This window comes from Callorhinus ursinus, unplaced genomic scaffold, assembly GCF_003265705.2.
Source record: "Callorhinus ursinus isolate GAN/ISIS: 27379988/994484 unplaced genomic scaffold, GSC_fseal_2.0 scaffold59, whole genome shotgun sequence".
Classification (NCBI taxonomy): domain Eukaryota; kingdom Metazoa; phylum Chordata; class Mammalia; order Carnivora; family Otariidae; genus Callorhinus; species Callorhinus ursinus.
The window spans coordinates 424,453-445,102 of NW_027397121.1; the positions used below are offsets into that span (position 1 = coordinate 424,453).

At 52.2% G+C, this 20,650-nt stretch overlaps 1 protein-coding gene and 1 non-coding gene across 2 annotated transcripts in view; one reads left to right on the forward strand and one right to left on the reverse strand.

Moving 5' to 3' along the window:
- LRFN2 (leucine rich repeat and fibronectin type III domain containing 2) overlaps window positions 1–20,650 on the forward strand; it is a 192,195-nt gene that overhangs the window by 166,676 nt on the left and 4,869 nt on the right. The window lies entirely within an intron of this gene.
- Window positions 9,190–9,292, reverse strand: LOC112816196 (U6 spliceosomal RNA). Its single transcript, XR_003206144.1, has one exon. It is a non-coding gene; the product is annotated as a U6 spliceosomal RNA (small nuclear RNA).

Sequence of the window (20,650 nt, forward strand, 5' to 3'; positions counted from 1 at the left end):
CCGCCCCCAGCCCTCTCACTCCGATAGGGAGTAATTATTTATGTTCTTGTTTAATTAGCTCATTAGACATGTGCTGCAGGATTTCTGATAATAAATCTTCTCCTCTAGTGGCTCTTCAGTGCGTTTTTGCTGGCACCAGGCCGCGGGGATGGAGGCGGCAGTTGCAGGTGTAAGGCTAGCTGGGGGTTGGGGCTCGGTGACCTGGGTTCTGACCCCTGGGGGGGGAGGCATGTGGACAGGTGAGGAGTCTGCCGAGGCCCTGGGCAAGGAGACAGGATCTTGGAAGCTGAGACGGTGGCAGCAGCCGGCAGTGAACGCCAGAGAGATATTTTTACCACCCGTCAAAATGCCACCATGTGTGAGCTGGTGCCAAGGGCTGCTTCCCAAGGCTGCTTTGCTCTCCTCCCCCAGCCTTTGATTGTTGCTCCAAAGAAGGTCTGAGTGAAACAGTGAGATTTTGAAAATTCCCGGCCGGCTAGGCTGGTGCCCAGCAGTCCTCTCCCTCTGGCAGGGGCTGGAAGAAAGCTGGTCTACTACAGCAAAAGTGAGTGGGTGGGAGCTGCCAGGAAAACACAGGTGACAAGATTTAGACCCCAACCCCCCCACACCCCATTCTGTCTAGAGCGGGCCTACGAATAGGACCCCACCCAAAAACATTTCTTTCATAGAAGATCAGAGGGCCTGAAATTCCACCGTTAGAGATGCACTTCTTTGCACTTATCATAGGCAAAAACCTAGGTGATACTGACGTGGTTTCCTCCAGGACTGGTCAACAGAGGATATGGCCCTGAGGGGGGGCACAGTGGAGGTCCCAGCAGCAGGAGGAGGGAGGGGAGCAGGGACAGGTCATAAGGTGACCTCAAAGCCCAGTTCCCCTGTGTGGACATATTGCCAAGGACTTGAGAAAGCTCAGGGAAAGGGAGGGAAAGCCAAGGTCTTAGGACCAGTCCAGCCATTTATTGGCCGCAACTCTCTTGGATTCTGTTCTTCTGTCTTTAAATGAGCCTTGTTCTTGCTACTGTCATAGCTGAAGAAGGTCCAGAGTTAGAAAGGGACAGTTCAACGTCATCCAGGCTAGCTCTCTCCTTTCTTTGTGAATCCTTATGATGCCCACCACTTCCCCCATCTATTACCCCCACCTCACCTCCCCCCACTCTTAGGATCCTAACTGGCCCCATATGGGAATAGCTTTCATACACAAGAAACTACCCCCTCCTTTTCTTTCCCAAGAGCCCCAACTACCATTGGATGCTGTCGCTGAGAAGATTTTCCTTATTACAGGCTCCCAACTCCTTCTGCCTCTACTTCCTGCCCTTCCATTCTGCCTTCATCCTCATCAGGAATAAAATGAATTCTGGTTTCAAAATAGGTCCATTTAATGTTTGCAGATATTTCTCATGGCTCGCTGAATGCTATTTTTTTTTTCCAGATTCAACATCCTCCTTCCCTGCCTTCTTCCCTTCTTGCCTCTCCCCTTTAGTCATTGAAGAGGTCTTTATTTCATGTGGCTAATGTCAGGCCTGGGCCACTCACAGGGAAAACAGCCACTCACAGGACACGCCTGCCCTCCTGCAGCTCACATTTCCCAGGGAGGTAGACATAAAGGACTCGGTGCTTAAGGAGTACCTGACTCAGTTACTGTGGCTGGGATAAGTTCCATGCAAGCATCATGGCAGGTCCTGGGAAGGTCAGGGAGGGCTTTCTGGAGGAGGTGACCCAGAAGGTCAAATAGGAGCCCAGTCAGGGAAGAGACACAGGAGGCATTTCAGGTATAGGGTGGCAGTGCTTGTCTCAGGAGCAGGAAGGGGGCGGGGGGGTACATTCTCTGGTGCCTCTCCTGCTTCCTTGCCTTGGAAGCGTGCCAGGTTGTGCCATCCCTCTGCATGTGTGGGGTCTAGTGGGCGGTATGCTGGATGTGGCCTGGGGTGGGAACCCCTCCTGGGCTGGGTACCCCTCATCTGAAGTATGATCAGCCCTTTCTGCTCCTGTTGCCCCAGTCCCACACAGACTGGATGCCCCTGACAAAGCTGCTCCTCTCACATTGTTCTGAGGCCATCACATCCCCCCCCCCACCTCACCCTCCTCCCTATGTTCTTCCCAAGATAGAATGACCAGGGCTGCCTGGCGGCTCTGTGGGCATGCCTTAGTTACATGCTACAGCCAACCATCCTGGGGGCAAGGCCTCTAGCTCGAACCTCCTTACTGATCTCTGATCTGCCATGAAATAGTTTTTTAAAAATTTACTTATCTCCTATGTTTTTATGTAGAAAGTCATCTTATATCTTTGGTTAGAAGTAAGTGGATTATACATCACAAAACCAATTGATGGAAATTAGGTCAAAATTGCCAAGTAAATGCAGATTTTTTTTTCCTCCAGTAATGATGATAATAAGAGCCAACCTTTTGGAGAAATTATGACGTGCCAGGTACTATTCCAGTGGTTTCCATTTATTAGCTTATTTAGTTCTTTCAACATCTCGATGACGAAGACCCTGTTATTATCTTGCCTTTACAAATGAGAAAACCAAGGCACAAAGAGGTTAAGTAGCTTTCCTGAGGTGTTCTGCCTGGGATTTGAACCCAGGCAGGCTGGCTCCAGGGTCTGTGCCTCACTGTCTTAACAATATGCAGCTAGCATCTGAGCGCTTGCTGTGTGTGTCCCGCTGCACCAGGCATGCATACAACTACAACAACTTTACAGGGTAGGAATCTCCAGGATCAGAGAGGGTAGGTAAGCTGCCCTGGGTCTCCCAGCTTGGACATGGCAGAACCAGCATTCAAACCCAGGCCTGCCATGCGCCAGATAGCTCCCGACCACTCTTCTTCCTCCCAGGATGTGAGTTAGGGTAGAGAGGAGTGAGATGGATGTCTTGGAGTCACAGGTTTTTTTTTTTTTTTTTTTTTTTTTAAGGTTTATTTATTTATTTTTTAAGGATCGGAGACCTTTAAACTGTCAAGATCCTGGCACGAAGGGAGGGCTCCGTAAATGGCAGCCATCATTCTTGGGGAGTCACAGGTTTTATATTCAAACTGTGGCTGGCATAGTGAGTGGAGTATGTGATTCTTGATCCCGGGGTCGTGAGTCCAAGCCCCACGTTGGGCGTGGAGCTTACTTTAAATAAATAAATAAATAAATAAGAAAAAAAATAGAGACCAGTGACCCCATTTCCTTTCTAGATCATCCCCCTCCCAGCCACCTAATCTTTTCACAAACCCAGAACCATCAACCCACTGTCACTCAGAACCACCATGAGGAGCAAGGGGAAGCATGAAGACATCCCACCCACCCCCACGTAAGGAAGGAAACAAGGAGAAACAGTGGGGGTTATAGGGCGGGATCTCAGCCAGATGAGTGGAAGGACGTCCCAGCAGTGCTGGTGATGTCTAACAAACAAAACCATTGCTTCTTTGAAAGCAGAAGGAGGGCCTGGCTGTGTAAAGGGCCTGGAGGATTCTGTGAGAGGCCAGTAAGCTGATGCATGCCTCTTGCCCCTTCTGCACGCTGAGGAAGGCGATGGCCAGCCCTGGGGCATTCTCATTTATAACTTGCCATTTGAACCGCGGCTGTTTGGCCTCCCCATCACTGCCTCCTCCCAGGACCAAAATGAAACGCGGGTCGTGGGTTCAACCCTAGTGATGGGGTGTACTCAGGAGAGCGGGATGAGATTTATGGCTTGGTCTCTGTCCTTAATGAGCCATCATGCCCCAGAGCCACTGTGACCACGTCCTTCCCAGCTGGGTGAGGCCCAGAACTAGTGTCAAGGGGCAGGCGGGTGTGCAGGGCCGGAGGATGATGCCATGAATCTCTGACAGCCACGGGGCTCCCTGGCTCATGGATGGCCAGCGGAGGGAGCTGCCGATGGATCACAGCTGGGCTGTTGACCTTGAGTCTTAAGCAAAGTGAAGAATAAAAGGTTTTTTATTCCATCAGAGCCACAGGAACTGTAAAATATCGGAGTGTGGATAAAGACAGTGGTAAATCACTCATCACTCTTGGGAACTTGGCTGATCTGTCTTCTGGCCCCATCACCCACAGTGCAAGCTGGGGATTGGTGTGCTCAGCAATGGGGGACTCCAGGGGACCCCAAACGGTGCTCTCTCGGAACACAGAAGTGCCAAGAATCACTGAGATTCATAGGTTCCTGGAACGTAAGATAACCCTCACCCCAAAGGTGACCTTCTCAAGGAGGTTTCCCTGGTCATCCCCACCTAGAGCTGAGCCTGCCTTCTCTCCACCAACACTTTTACCTTCCTTTTTTTTTAAAAAAAGATTTTATTTATTTATTTGACAGCGAGAGAGGGAACACAAGCAGGGGGAGTGGGAGAGGGAGAAGCAGGCTTCCTGCGGAGCAGGGAGCCCAATGCGGGGCTCGATCCCAGGGCCCCTAAGCTGAAAGCAGACGCTCAACGACTGAGCCACCCAGGCACCCCATCACACTTTTACCTTCTTTTAACCTGCTACATTTTTCCCTTTTTTCCATAGCATGCTCCATCTTATGACACATTCACTCATTTACCAATTATGTTTATTATTTACTTCCCCTCTCCCCCCGCCCAGAATGTCAACTCCACAAGGCAGGGACTTGTGTCAAGTGGTCACTGCTATATCCCCAGTGCCTGGAGCAGTACGGGCGTATAACAGGTGCTCTGGGAACATTTCTTGGATGAACGGACCAGCCTGGAAAGACCTCAGAAATGGTCTAATCCCAACCCCTTGCTGTGCCCAGGGAGAGCAGAGACCCAGACAGGGGACACAGGCCTTGTCCTGGGTCCTACAGCCTGTTAGGGGTCCCTGGGCTGAGAGAAGAATCCAGGCATCCAACTCCTGGGTCAGAGCTGGGGTCCTGCGTGGTCTGAACAGAAACCACAGCCATCAGAAGATGTGCTTGCTGGTCACATTCTGCTAACTACCTATAGGATTGGGAGCCGGCAGCCCAGGGTGTGCAGGCTGGGGCTGCCTGGCTTCCTGTCTTGATTAAAAAGAAAAGTAACGAATAGACTGATAACTAACTCCCTAAGCCAAAGGGGGTCCAATAATATGGGTTCCAGGACTGTGGGAGGTCAGGGAAATTTTACAAGGTAGGTGGGAGCCCTGTGAGCCCCTTCCCCTCTGCTGGGCCCTTCACACAGATCACTCATCTCCTGACTCCCAGCTGTGATGGGGTATAATAATAATAGCCAACATTTACTGAACTATGTGCCAAGCACTGTTCTCAGTGCTTTAGGTATTCATTCATCTAATCTGCCGACAACTCTATGAAGTGGAGAGCTTCTATTATCGTCCCCATGTTACAAATGAGAAACCGGAAGCAAATATGCCAGAATATAAATGCTTCCATTCTGGGTGCTTGGGATGCATTGGTGAGCAAAACAACCGAGGATCCTGTCCTCATGGGGGAAGCAAGCAACAAGCACAATAAATGAGCAAATTATCTAGGTGTGGAGAGGCAGTGAGTGCTTTGCAGGGGAGAGAGGAGCAGGGTAAGGGGCTTGGGGCAGTGGGCAAGGTGCAAGCTTACACAGGACGGCTGGCGTGGGCCTCCCTGAGAAGGTGAGGCCTGGTAGAGGCTCGAAGGAGGTGAGCCAAGCCCAGGTCTGCAGGAAGGGCATTCCTGGCAGAGGGAACAGCAGAGGTCAGGCCCCAAGGCCAGAGCCGGTGTGAGGAGCAGTGAAGGGCCTGGTTGGGTACAGCAGGAGAGCGAGGGGCAGAGTCTAGGAGATGGGGCAGGGAAGGAGTGGGGCCAGGTCCTGGGAGCCTTGCAGCCCCCCCTCAAGGACATCTTAAATGCTCTGAGTCATTCAAATGCTCACATAGGTTCATGGCCTCAAGCCAACACCCTCCCCTCTGCTCACACAGCAAGGGTGCTTCCATACCAGCCAATAGACCCACACTCAAGCACACACTGGCCAGTGGACACACACACACACACCAGCCAATGGACACACACTCACATGCTCACACTGGCCAATGAACGCACACACTCAGGCACACACTGGCCAATGGACACTCACACAGCCACCCTGCCAGAAGCTTCATCCTCCATCCTACCTTGTGTGTAGGAAAGAGGGACAGGAGGGGGTCCTCATGAGCCTTGCTCCACCTGCAGCCCAGCAGGGCCTCTCCACAGCCAGACCAGGAAAAGGAGGAAAGCATGCCAATCCCTGGGGCTTCAGACACATATACCCCAATAACAGTGCTAGAGAGACACCCAGAAAATTATAGACCTAAGTCTGTAAAGTATTCACCCATGATTTACTCACATGATTACTTCCATATAAGAAGATCACAGACCCACATGGTCATCCTCCAGGGACACTGAAGTTCGTTTAGTGGCTCTATTCTGTGCTCCTTGTCCCCATAGGAACTGCTACCCAGGCCTGAGGGGGGCTTGGGAGGGAGAGGATAGTAATCCTGCTACTTTTAGGTATTCCCAGGTCGAACCAGGACAGGGCACTCTAGACCAGGCTGGCCTCACCTGAGAGCTCCCAGCTAATGAGTAAGTCCCACAGTAAGGTTCATCTTCTCAGCACTGAGCCCCTGAACCCCCAGACGACCTACCAGTGCCCCCAGACAGCTCATCTGCCACTGCAAGAGCTCCTCCTGGGAGATGGGTGGGTTGGATGGTGCTAGCGTTCTCTATGAAAAAGATGATAGTGATGATAAAGATCAGTAGACAGACAGATACATAGAGATAGATGGAGAGATAGAAAGATAGATAGATGATAGACGTGATAAAGTAGGGTAAGCATTCACCATATTCATACTTGATCTATTGAGTATATATTGTATGCCAGTATTTTGCATACATTATTTCTAATCCTCATATGACCATGCAATTTAGATTTGCACACAGCTTTTACAAACAAGAAGAATGAAGTTCTGGGAAGTTAAGCAACAGGGTAAAGATGAGGCAGTCGGTGAGGTGTGAGGCAGGATTTGAGCTCACAGCCCAGGTCACTCAGATGCCAAATCCTATGTGCCCTCAGGGTTGGGAATCTGGTGCTCGAGCTCCCACAGCCCTTTGCTGGCTGTAGCCCACCTGTCCTCCTCCTGCCTCCCCCTGGCTCCTGTCACCTCTCTTCTGGTGATATTCTTATAGAATCCTAGAACGTCAGAATTGGGCATTGAAACACAGAGAAGAAAAGTTGCTTGACAGCCACACAGCCAGTCCGTGACAAAGCCAGGGTTAGAACCTTGTCCATCCAGCCTGGACCAGAAGGTATTTGATGACTGGGGACAGCTCTGTGCCCCCATCCTCCCTCCCACTTGGCTGAGCAGAGTAGCCTCCCCACTGTGGGGAGGTCTCCCTCCAGAGGTCATTCTCTCCCTCCCTTAATTCCTTCCCAGCCAGCCTGCTTGTGAGAGGCAGTGGTGTCCCGGGGAGGATCAGCAGAAGTGCAGCCCAGAGAAGTGCTGAGCAGGCTCCTCCAGTCCACCGGCTGGAACAGCTATCTCTCCGCCGGGGGGAGGCAGGAGCAGAGTGATGCTGCCGCCTGGGCAGCCAGGTGTCCAGCAGTCCACTCGGTTGTGGGGGCCCGCCTCCAGCCACGCAGCTTGGAGCAACCCTCAAGGAAGCCCCGGGCAGTTTCTCTGTCACTGGTTCGTGCATGGGTGCTGAACGACCCCTCACATTTGTGACCACTTCACCACTTACGAGCTGCATCCCAGGAGACTCCCATCTTCCTAGGTTTGCCCAAGAGTCCTCTGGGGGTAGGTAGCAGGATTAGCGTTCCATGGGACAGACGACAAAGCTGAGATCTGGACGAGTGAGGTCTCCTTGTTCGCGATTGCTCAGCTAGCTGATGGGGGGGCCAGGAATGGAACCTGATCTCCAGACACCAAACCCCAGCATCACCATGGCTGCTTCTGACTGCACACACACACACGTTCTAAGCACGGTGTCCAGTACTGAACCAGTACTGTGTTTAATGTTCACAGAGATACCTTGTGATTAATATTATGAACCCATTTTGCAGTCAAGAAAACTGAGTAAGGCTTGGAGCTGTGATGTGAAGGGACTTACCTACACTGCACAGTCAGTGAATTTTTCCCACACGGCACAAATTCCACCTCGGGGTTGAGAAAATTCCCGTCTTCAAGGAGCTTCTCAACTGACAGAGAGGGGGGATTATAATAGGGGGGAGAGGCAGGACCCTAATATTCAGCCATGAGATGACTGAGGACTTCATTTCATCTTGATTTCTTCTATCAAGGGTCAGCGTTGACTTCCCCCCATCATCAAAACAGAACGTCGTGCTTCCTGTTCAGGCATCCTGCCAAGCGTTTCACACACTTTACCTCATTTCATCCTGACAGTGTTCCTACAAAGCAGGTACTAGCTTTGCTATTTAACTCACGCAGAGAGGGTGACATAATCTTCCTGGAGTCCCAAAGCTAATCACTGGCAGGGGGGAATTGAACCCAGGTCCAGCCAACACCACAGCGGACACCATGAAACACCACGTGATTTTCTTCCACAACCTCTTTGCACCCATTAGATTCAGGCCAAGTTCTGCTCTGGAGCTGCCCCGTTCTTCAACCACCAGGACAGATGGAGAAGTGCAAATACAAGGCCAGGGGCCACCCTATTCCACCCAGGCCCTTCCCCACATGCTGCCCGTCCCTGATCTGACAGGGCCAACCGAGCGCACGGACAACAGAGCCAGGAAGTCCCTGATGATGGTGACCGCCCGCTGAGTGTGCATCAGCCACATGGACGCGGCAAATTTGTTTCCAGCAATCTCTCCTTGTCCTACCCTCCTGGCAGAATTTGCTTTGTGATGGCATTTTGCAGGGGGGCATTGTGTGTGTGTGTGTGTGTGTGTGTGTGTGTGTGTGTGTGTGTTAAAATATATGGAACATGAAATTGACAATTTAGGCATTTGTGAGTGTGCAGTTCAGTGTCACGAAGTACTTTCACACTGTTGTGCAGGTGCGCCACCCATCCCCTGACTTTCCATCGCCCCACACTCTGACTCCGCACCACTCACACAACCAGCCCCCCTTTCCCCGCCCCCCAGCCCCTGGCAGCCACCCTTCTTTCTACTTGTTGTCTCTCTGAACTTGACCACTCTCAGTACTTTGTGTAAGTGGAATCGTGCCGTAGCTGTCCTTTTGTAGCTGGCTGATTGCACTTAGTGGAATGTCCTCGAGGTTCATCCATGTTGTAGCCTGTGTCAGAATTTCATAAAAATATGCAATGCTTCATGAATTATCATGTCATCTATGTGCAAGGGCTGTACGCATCTCTGTATCATTCTAGTTTAGTGCACGTGCAGCTGGAGTGAGCACTGTGATAACACTTTTAAGGAGGTTGGTGCCACAGGTGACTTTATCCCTGGGTGGCGCCCCCATGAAATGATGGATCTGCCAACCGGGGGATTTGTCGGATGAGGTACATCATTGGGCGGCACTGACCTGAGGTCTGACAGTTGTTCGGGTTCATTTTGAATGCAGCTGGTGGGGAATCTTTATTTTGAACACTCCTGTGTTTACAACAAGGTATAATTGGTCTGACACCTTCTGTGTTTTTCTCTGTAAGTGATGAATTGTTAGTGAGCAAGCTTTTCTCAGCTCCTCAAGGAGAAAAAAGCCAACTATCATCGTAATCGTCCTCTTCACTGGGGTACTAAGTGGTCCTGGGAAGGGAGCAGAAGGGGCGGCCCTGCTTCTCCCCACTGCCTTTAATTTTTCACACTCACACAGGAGGCTGGTACAGCTATCCGCATCTCACACATGAGCTAAGAGGTTCAGAGACAGAAAATGATCCAGAGTCACATGGTTGGGGGCAGAACCGACCTTCAAAGAGAGATTTCTGTCTGATTCCAAAACCCACACTTTTTCCTCTGAGACATGCCAACCCAGTCCTTGGGGGCTGGGAGCTAAGGACAAGTGAATACAGAGAGAAGTTTCACATCCATCGAGACTTGGATGAAGGGAGACAGAAAGAAAGTTAAAGACACACAGAAAGAGAGGCCTGCTGTGGGCTGGGGAGCCCGCCTGGGTGGCTGCAGTGGCAAGAAATGAGCCAGCAATGATAGAGATGCTGCTCTAGGGGAACAGAATGGGAACAAGGGGGCTTCATAGCAACCCTGGGCTAATCACAGGGCATTTCCACTGACTGCAGGCTCAGTGGGAGCCACAGATGGGATGCTGCTTCCAGAAAGTCCAATGCAGTCTTGGGTGGGAGTGGGGGAGGCTCAGGAGAAGTCTGAAATCTGATCAGGGAAGGTGGCATCTGACCCCGTTCTCAGTGCTCAGAACGCCCCAGAAAGTCACAGACGGGCATGTGACCAGAGGCGAGCAGCTGGGAGGCAAGAGGAAACTGGGGCCTGAGGAAATGTCAGAAGGAATGGGAATGTTAATTCTGGAAAAGTAGAAACTCGAGGTGGGATGGGAGAGCCACTGCACGATTTGAGAGAAGCCCCAATGTGGCCAAAAACAAGCAAACAAAACAGCACCTTGTTCTGCATGTCCCCTGGGGTTGGCTTGGGGCCTGTGGGAGAAGTGGCAGTTATCAGGACACAGACGTGAGCCGGGATTCCCCTCCACTCGAGGTTGTGTGAGCTGGACAGGCTGCCCGGCCTGTCCCTGACCCGTGGGACCATGGTGCTGACAGCCAAAGGAGCCTGTTGCAGAGGTATTTGTACCCCTCTCAGGCAGCGTTCCTGAGGTTTGTGTGTGGAGATGGCAGGGGAGGCGGGACAGACCAGCCGACATCAGGGAGTCAGCCAGACAAGCACCTGGGCCGGAGGGCAGACTGGGCCAGCGAGGGCACCCAGACAGACCGCCAGGTCTCAGACGGCTGCCCCTGCACTGGGCTGCATGCCTGCCTCCCTAGTTGGAACTGAATCTAACCTCACGCCAGCTGGGTTCATTGGTCCGCCCGCCTTGGGACCAGACGACACCCTCAGTCACCACCAGCTAGCATATGCTGAGTGCTCACAAGGGACCCGGCACCATTCATACATCAGGAACTGACTCCTTTAGTCCTCATAACGACTCTGTGAGGAGGCCCTGTCATCTGTCCCCCTTTACAGAGAGGTTGAGTGGCTTGCCCCAGGTCACACAGCCAGTAAGTGATGGCGCCAAGCTTTGAACCCTGATGACCCAGGACCAGTGCTCTGGCCCTGACCTCCTGGCTCCATCCTCTCCATGAAGGAGCACCGTGGAGCAGGTGAAACTCTCTCACTGGCACTGTAGTCCCAGCCAAACACAGGACCTGGCGATTTCCCCTGCCCTTGCCAGGCAGCTGGATGGTTGGATGTGCCATGCTTCCTGAGTCAGGGAGCAAAGGAAAGGTCTCCGCAGGTCAGACCCTCACCTGTCACCAGGTAAGCCCTTACTCTGGGAAGGTGAGCACAGAAGCAGCTTGCTGGGGCTTGCCTCACTTTGGCCTGATTTCCAGACATCTCTGCAATCACTCAGCCAGGGTTTAACTAATGCTGTCACCACATGTCTTCCGAAAGAAAAAGATTCTTGGAGTCACACGGAGGGTGAGGGACACAGGTCCGTGTGGTGAGTGTCCCAGGCACCATGCCTCCCTGCCAGCCCAGCCAGGACCCAGGCACAGCACAGGTCTCCCACTTTTTAGCTGGTGTGAGGTTTGCCAGCCACAAATCCCCGAGGCCTGCATTTCCAGCATAAGCGATCCATTTCTTTTGGTTCAGCATCACCAACTCCTTTATATAATAGATCCTCAAGAGGATCTTCTCTGTGCCAGACACTGACCAAGTTCTTTGTGAATCATGACTCATGTAAACCTTATGATGACCCTATAAAGCAGAGCTTATAAGTGCCATTTTACAGAAATCGGGTATTTTTAGGCCACTAAGGCACAGACAGGTTAAGAGACTGCCCGTGGTAAGCTCTCATAGCTGTTAAGTGGTGGAGCCAGCATTTGAACCCAGCAGGCTGGCTCCAGGGTCTGCTCATCACTACAGCACTCTGCTGCCTCTGCACCTTCTCTTTCTTTCTAGTGGTAGGTATTCCTGGGAGGGGTGATATTTATCATTGGGATTGGATTTATCGGGGATTTTTCTTAATAGACTTAGGCAACAGAAGTGTAACTAATAGAGGGGAAGTGGAAAAGCAAGCATGAGGATTCAGAAACAGAGAACCAGACGGGGACCCAGAGCCTCCGTTTGGCAAAGCAGAGTCAGAGCACTCCGGGGGCATGTGATCTTGAGCCAGGCCCAGAGGAACCCCGAAAAGACCCCACTGAACCTGAGGTCCGAGGAGCCAAGAGAAGCTGGAAGAACCAAAATGAAGGGATGAAGCTGTCCAAAGTCACTGTGAGACTTTGTGGGGAGAAAGAGAACTCAGAAGCCCTCTGGAAACCTCTAGGAGTGGTCCCTGAGCTGGACAGTGTTCTCTGGCCTGGCCCCATCAGTTTGGGGTGCTGGGGCTCATATAGGAAAGGGCCTACCTCCTGCTGGAGTGCTCAGCATGCTTTAGAAGAGCACCATCCGATTGAACTCTGGGACGGGGCGGGGGATGCTCGGAGGCTGCCCTGTCCCATGTGGTAGCCTCTAGCCACATGTGACTAGTGTGACTGGGGAACTGAATGTTTAATTTGATTCAATTTTAATTAATTTGAAGTTAAATTTAAATAGCCACATGTAGCTACTGTGTTCGGTGGTGCATATATAGAACATGCATTTCCTTCACCTGCCCAACAAATGTCTTTAAGGGCCTCCTTTGTGCCAAGTGTTGTTCTCAAGGCTGGGGAAGTATCAGCCAACAAAACAGGCAAAAAACCCTGATCCCCAGAAGGAGAGCTGAGATTGATTCTATTGCAAGGAGAGAAAGATAATTAATAGTAAGCACAGTAAATAAGCAAATGATAACATCTTTCAGGCAATAATAGTGGAATGGGGGGAGGGAATGGAGCAGAGTAAGGGGCATGGGGGAGCCAAGATAGAGATGAGAGGAAGCCTGCCATGTTAAATAGGAGGTCAGAGAAGGTAACATTGGAGCAGAATTAAAGGAGGTGAAGCAGTGAGCATAGGGACATCTGGAGGGAAAGCACTGAGGTAAGGGCAACTGCCAGTGCAAAGGCCCTGAGGCAGGAGCACCGTTGGCAGGTTTGAGGACTAGCAGGGAGGCCAGGTGCTGGTGCAGAGTGATCTGGATAAGGAGGAAGAGAGGAAATAAGAGAGGTGAGGTGCAGATCACATGGGGTCTGTAGGCCACACAAGGACTTTGACACATGAGACAAGCCTCACTGGGGGTATTGGGCAAAGGAAAGACTTGCTCTGACTGGCTTTTACAAGATCCTCTAGCTGCTGGTGCAGAAGAGGCAGAGGAAAGAAGAGCAAGAGAGTTTACCCAGAGGCCAGTTCAACAAGGGCTCTGATCACCCACCCGACCTGCTCTCCTGAGGGCTGTGGGAATGGATAGTGGGGTCTTTGCCTCAGAATCTCAATAATCTTGAATGTGACTTCTTTACTTGCTGACAGGGTGAAGTAACTGTCAAGAAGACAGAGGGCCTTGGGATACCCGGGGGACTCTGTGTTCTCAGGAGGGGCATAGGCAGAAAGGGAGCGACAGATCCTGGTCCCTGGCCCCTGGCCCTGGTCAGAAGTTGATAAGAAGCTTCTGATTCTTGGAGTCCTCACTCAGTCACCCCAGCTCCATGATAATCTCATTCCCTGTTATCACTCAGGGCCATGCATTTAGGGAAGGCCAGCATCTGGCATGAGACACCAGAAGAGGGGATTCAACAGCTTATATTAGTAATTCCAGTAATTCTAACTATTCTCTGATCCCTAGACCAGAGACAACAAATACAGGACACAGGTTCTTCCAGACCCATACCACTCTGTCCCACTGAATTTGAACACAGCCTCAGAATCCTCCTCAACCCTGCCACCCAGCAAATACTCTGAGTTGGAACACAACACTGAACATATTTACAAGCCTTCTAGAACCTGGCTCCTGGCTACTACTTTGGTGACCTCATCTCCTACCACTCTTCCTTTGCATCACTCTATTCCAGCCATACCAGCTTCCTCACTGTTCCTGCCTTAGGGCCTTTGCCCTGGCAGCTCCCTCTGTGAGGAAACTGCCTGCAGATATCCAGGTGGCTCCCTCAGTATCTTTAGACCTCACATAAGCCTCAAGAAGCAGCCAGACAACCCTCATGGCTCACCGAAATCCCATCTCTACCCCTAATTAGCTATGCAACCTTGGGGCAAGTCAGTTACTCTCTCTAAAATGGGAGTATAATTATGAAATTATTTCGGTTATCGTAAGCATTGATGAAGGTAATGTGAGAGTGCTGGGTTCAAATCTTATCCAGGCACAAACATTCTAAGAGACGTTGGGCAAAAAACTTCTCTGAGCTTCAGTTTATTTATCTGTAAAATGAGGATCATAATAGTATACCTCCTTCATAGAGTTGCCATTAGGATTAAATTAGTTTAATACATGTAGCATACTCAGAAGACCGTTTGACATATGGTAAGTGTTCAATAAATATCAGCTGTCATGGTAGTAATACATGTTTGCTTTTGTTTGTTTGTTTGTTTTTTGTATTGCTGTCAGTTTGCATGACTCTAAGACTGGCTTGCTGTTAAAATCTGACTCTGCTCAATTCAATTCCAGGTAATTCAGTAGAGGGCAGATCATGCTCAGGGGACTGGCAGGCCTGGATTACAGCACTGGCTCAGCCACTGTCCAGCCCTGTGCACTTGAGCGGGTGACCCATCTGCCTGAGCCTCAGTCTCTTCATCTGTAATGTGGGGATAATTATTCCCACTTATACGGGCAGGGCACAGAACCAAAGAGAGCATGCTGGTCAAGTGCCCAGCACGTGGGAAGTGCTAGGTAAGTTGTATGCCAGAGAGAAGCAGCCGAGTCTCCCCTCTACCTGGCAGTTTGTACAGGGAAGCAAACAGGGCCCTCTGGGGGCTTGCGGGAGGAGGGAGAGGCTGGGGAGCCAGGGTCGCTGGCCTCTGTTTAATGAGGCTCTTTCATGTGCCCCGAGATCTCGCAGCCCGCCAGAGAGGTTGGCAGGCTGGTGGTTCTGAGAAGAGCCGGTAATGAGGGTGCAGAGCCGGGGAAGTAGAGTGGGGCAGCTTGACATGGCTTCTGCAGATTAGTGCAGGGGCCCAGCCGGCAGCCATGGTGCGTCATGGATGGGCGGGGGGAGGGGGAGGCGCAATGTCTTCTTCACCTGGAGACACAGTCACCTCTGACTTCTACTACCCCTCAGGCCTCGCTGTCACCTGCGTGGTCAAGACAGGTCATCGTACCCCGTGTCTGGCCGCAGAAGGGAGGGAGAATGTGGGGCAAGCAGTTCTTCTCTTTTAAGGCCTGGTCCAGGGGTGGCCCACATTCCATTTGCCAGAACATATCACTTGGATTCCCTTAACTACAAGGGAGACAGGGGAATGTAGTCTGGAGTGAGCCCAGGGAGGTGGGTAGTGGACTCTGGTAGTCAGCTCCCAGGCTTTGCCCTGAGGCCCCGGCAGAGACTCAGGATCTCTCCCCTTCCTGTTCTTGGATGCCCTGATACCTTTAATGGTAGCTATTAGGAAGGATCGGGCCTGGCCTGCAAGGGCACACGGGAGTCTCCTCAGAAGTGTCAGGGGACACGCGAGAGTGCCTGGGAGGGTTGAGACTGGGTGGCAGGGGAGCAGAGCAGTGACTAATATTGGGGGGGAACCAGCACCTTTGCACACCATCTGTATGTGAGCACTGACACCCCCCCACCCCCCTACAGATGCACCTCCACGCCTGCACTCACACTCCCCGCACACGTAGATACGTGCATATCCATGAAGGTAGTCAGGAGGCCACTCGGTGAGCCTCAAGCATAAAGAAAAACTCCTCTCCAGAAAGACGTCCTGGGGACCAGCCAGTGTCTGCAAGTCACCATTAGCCAACCATCATATTTAAAGAAGATTCTTTCCCATTTGTATAGGCCTTAACATTTAACCAAGCACTCTTTCGTTCACTCAACTGTAAGGTAAATATTTACTCAGCAGTGGCTCTGGGCCAGATACCATGAGGCCCCTGTCCTCAAGGGATCTCAGCCGCGCATAGAGGAGGGCTCTAAGGCAAGGGTGTGCGAGGGCGGGGACAGCTCTCAGTGGCTCAGCGGGGTCCAACATGACATCTGGGTAAGGCCCCAAAGGACACAGTCACCTGGTGGAGAAAGAGACAGGAGGCTTCCAGGAAGAGAGGCTGCTACATGCCAAGGCATTGGGGTGTCCTATGTGGGGAGTGGGGTGAGAGTCAGAGAAGGTGGCCAAGTGCTTCCTGGAGCTGGAGTTCCACCAGGCTGAGGCCAAGATGTCCTGGGGCTGATGTGAAGCCAGGACAGTCTTTTCCCGAAATGCAAGGGGAAAATGATAAGGTGGAACATTCTCATTATGGGAAGGTTACCTCCCACGCCACTCGGGATTCAGTCAGGAAAAATAAAAACACGCGCTAGATCTAAGAGGGAATTCAGTACAGGGGTTCAGTACATGGGCTACAAGGGGGATGGAATTGCTGGGGCTTCAACCAGGGGGCAGGGAGGCATCACAGAGATGAGCGACAGCAGGAAGCCATAGCCCCCTGCCAGCTCACCCTGGGTGGGGAGCACAGGAGATGACACAACCAGAGCCAAAGATCCAAATCCATCTGGCAGGAACCAGAACCCCAGGAGCTGGGATCACAGAGGGGGGCCCAGAACCTGATGGGAAGCCACCAGATGAAGCAGAAAAAGAGGAAGAAATAGCTGGCTTCTCCCCTACCTTGGGCCCTCCAGCCTTCTTCCAGGGCCCTCATTGGCCAACTCTTCCCAGAAGCCCGAGGCCAGGGAGCCTGGGAACAGGCAAGGGAGCCTGGGAAATGTAGTTCCTTGGCACCCAGCATGGGGACAGGTGAAAGGGAAGACAGACATGTGAGCAAATAGTCGGGTAACCAGTATGCTGCTGTGATTCCTTCCTAAACCTCTGGCATCAGCTGTAGACATCAGCTGTAGATTTGTCTGATAGTATTAAGTTGAATGAACAAATGCCAAATGAATATTAATAGGGGAAAAAGAAAAACAACTCAGAAGCAGCCACTTACGTTTGTTTTGTTTTTCCTGGGTAAGTGCTTGGGGTTGCAAGCTTTAAATTGTGCTTTAGAGCACGTGAGCTTAATTAAATTTAACATGTTGGAGCAACTGAACTTAAAATAGCAATTCATGTTTTCTGCAGAGATGTAGCCTGTGTATGTGATAGAAAGAAACCTATCAGGATTTCAGGATGTGTCTTTCACAAGGAGGGCTGTGACCCAATGGTTGTGCCAGATATTGCCCGCTGACTCCCCAGATCCACTCCTCTGTGCTGCTGTGTGCCCTGGAGGGCTGACCAGTGTGCCGCCCTGAACGCTGGCCTTTGGTGGGGTTCAGCCATGGGGAGCAACAGGAGAAGATTGGGAGGAGGGAAGAGAGTGAGATCAGGGTCTGGTGATTGGGAAACAGTGTGGCTGCTACCAGCCCTGGGTTATGGCACATTCCCTGCGGTCCCCCATCCCCGAGTCTACCCCTTTGGAACAAGGTCCTTTGTAAGCAAAGGCTTTAATTACCCCTCTGTGAGTATGCCTTCCGCCCCTATTGGGCCCAGCTGATTCCAAGGTGTTTTCCTAAAGATTGTGGGCAAAGTGCATGGGTGGAGGGACAAGAAGGTGATGGGCAGCCTGGTTTGGGAGCCCCGCTCAGGAGCTTGGACTGACTCTTGTAGGTCATGGTCAGCCCTTGAGGAGTGTTTCAGGGGGCGAGGGGCATGGCCAGAGTTGTTTCAAATGGTGCGCTCTGGGGTTGGTGGTGCTGAGCATGGATGTGAAGGGAGCCCAGGCAGAGGCAGGGAGGCCTTTTTGGAGGCTTCTGCGCTCCTCCACACCAAAGATGGCAAGGCCTAAGCAAAAGTGTGAGTGTGGAGATGGAAGGCAGCGAGAAGTCCAGAAGGTAGAACGTGGGACGTGGATAGGAGTGAAGTGGGGCCCTGGGCTCTCCAGATCTAGCCTGGAGGATCAGCAACTGGTTGTGCTGGGGAGCATGAGCGGATAGACAGGGCCATGTGGGGAGAGATGAGTTTGGTTCTGTCACTAGAGTTTGAATAGAGCCCATTTCACATGACTTTCTCGTGCAGTTTGTCCTTTTGGTTGCCCGGGGTGGGAAGCAGCCTTGCTTATGCCTAGGAGTGTGGGCTCTGAATACCCACGGATCCAGATCTGGTCTCAGCTCCCCCACTTCCCCGAGGGAAAGTGACAACTGCTTAGCTTCCTCCTTCCCTAAATGGGAATGATGATAATGACTTCTTCCAGGGGTTGTCAGGGGGGTAAAGTGAGATAATGTGCAAAACTTCCAGGCACAAGATTAGTGCTCACGCTGGTTATTATTGTTTTTGCTAAAGGCGGACTTGACTCTCAAGGCTGTTTGGAGCCAGCTGGCTCTGGCTTGTCCATAAGTACACACACACACACCCAGGAACCCGGAGCTACTTCCCTGCTCTTAATCCTGGGAAGAAGGCCCTTTCCTCTGGCCATGTTTCTGATGCACCAGTCATAGCGGGAAGCTTCTCTCAGCCCGCCCTCTCTCACCGCTGGTGCCAAGGACCAGCTCGCCCTATTGCACCTCCGTCAGCAGCACGGCCCACTGTGGCTTCATCATATTCTGAGCTGCCCCGACTTGAGCAGCAAAGGGGAGAGAGGCCAGGCAGGATCCCGCACAGAGTCACCCCGAGGCCTCAGCAAAACGAGACAGTGTCTGAGAGGCGGGATGGCACAGTGGTCCCGTGAGGCCAGACTGCCCAGTTCAGATCCCAGCTCTGTCAATTACTAGCTGGGCACCCCTAGGCAGCCAGCTTAACCTTTCTGTGCCTCTGGTTCTTATCTGTAAAATGGAGATGATGATTGCTATTATGAGTATTCATCCCGTTAAAGATCTCCGAGCAGTGCCTGCACACAGGAAGCCCTCACTCGACCTTAGCCCCCCTTCTTCTTTATTATTAATTAGCAGTAGCGGCAGTGTCTGCTTTCCAGACAACAGCTAAACATGGATAAGAGTTCTGGGCTCATGGTCCATCCCGTGTCCTAGGATTGTTGCAAAGATTAAGCGCAACACCAGATGTGAAAACCCCATCACAGAACAGGTGTTCAGTAGGCAAGCTGGCCCATCCCCTCCTCAAATGGATGTGCTCTGACATTGCACACACTCAAGCGGGGTGCTGGGGGGCAGTGGTCTGGGGTCAAATCCCAGCTGTGTATCTTTGCTTCTTAGCTCTGCCTGCCCAGCTGCAGAGCAAGGATCATGGTAGGGGCTGCCTCAGAGAGTTGCTACAGGACCAAGAGAGCTGATAGCCATAGGGCCCTGAAAATGGGGCCTGGCACACAGGTGACCTTTGGGGTTTGCTCCTACTGTCGTCACTGTTCTGGGTGTGGATTGCTCCTGCCTCTCCAACTTCTCTCATCAGCTCTGAGGGGGAATGAAGTGGGCTCTGCCCAGTGGGTGGCCCAGCAGGCCAGAAATCCTGCTGGTGGCGGCGTGTGAGCCATGGTGGGCTCTGAGCACTGCTCTAGGGAAGGGGTGGCTGACAGGCCACAGGCTGGGACAAGCTTATCAGTGAGATGAGGAAACATGCCCTGTGTTTGTCACATGGTAAGGAGCAAACCCAGACTACGGACCTAGAAACCAGTGTTAAAGTCCAGTGGCCCATCTTAGCAGTCCCAGCTATGTGACTTCAGCAAATCACTTAACCTCTCTGACTCTTGGCCATTCCTCTTCTGTGCCATGAAAGCACTAGTCCCTATCCTCTCAGGATTGCCACGATGCCCAGGTGAAACAGATAGACCTAAGGGGCTGGCCCACAGGCCCTTGCAGAACCCCCGCACCCCCCGCCCCGGCCCTGGCCCCACCTCCCCACCTCTCTTAGCTGTGAGCTGGGATGGGGCCGGGGACCAAAGTTTCCTCCACTGTGGCTTCCCCCTCCACAGAGCAGGCTGGGAACATGAGGAGGGAGGCAACGGCCTCTTGCACTGCCCACTGACGGGATGTCAATAAATGCCTGTCTGCTCCAATCCTGCGTGAGGGAGTTCCCGGGTGGAAGTTTGCAGGCTCCGGTATTTCATAGTTGAGATCTCAATTAAGCTGCCTGGTTCTGGGTTTGCGGGGTTGATGGGTGCTAATGGAGCCCTTGAGTAGTAGGGGACTGCAGAACGGAGGGCCCTTTGGGAGGAGGGGTGGTGGGAAAGGTGCAGAGGGATGTGGCCCCTCCAGGACGAGGTGACTATCTTTGCAGGAGTGTTTATGGGGTGACACGGGCATTGTCTCTGGAGATACCACAAGGCACGATACCTGGATGGGGCCTTAGAGATCAGGGTGTGCGCCCAGGCTTCCTGAGGGTCCCAGTGAGAAAGGCCCAGGACAGTGGATGGGCCCCAGCATGGGAGACTGTGGCCCCACTAGACCCTCCCCTAAGGTGGAGGGACCAGTCAAGGCCTCCCCAAGCAGAGACTCTCTTTCCCCAGGCCTCTCTGGATGAGGCTGGCCTGCTATGCCCACGAGGGAGGAATTATCCCTTCCCTCTGGGAAGCAGAATCACCCTCCAGTCTTCATCATGGCACTGTCCCCCTCCCCTCCCCGCCTCTAGCTGTCTTCTGCTTAGACCCCTC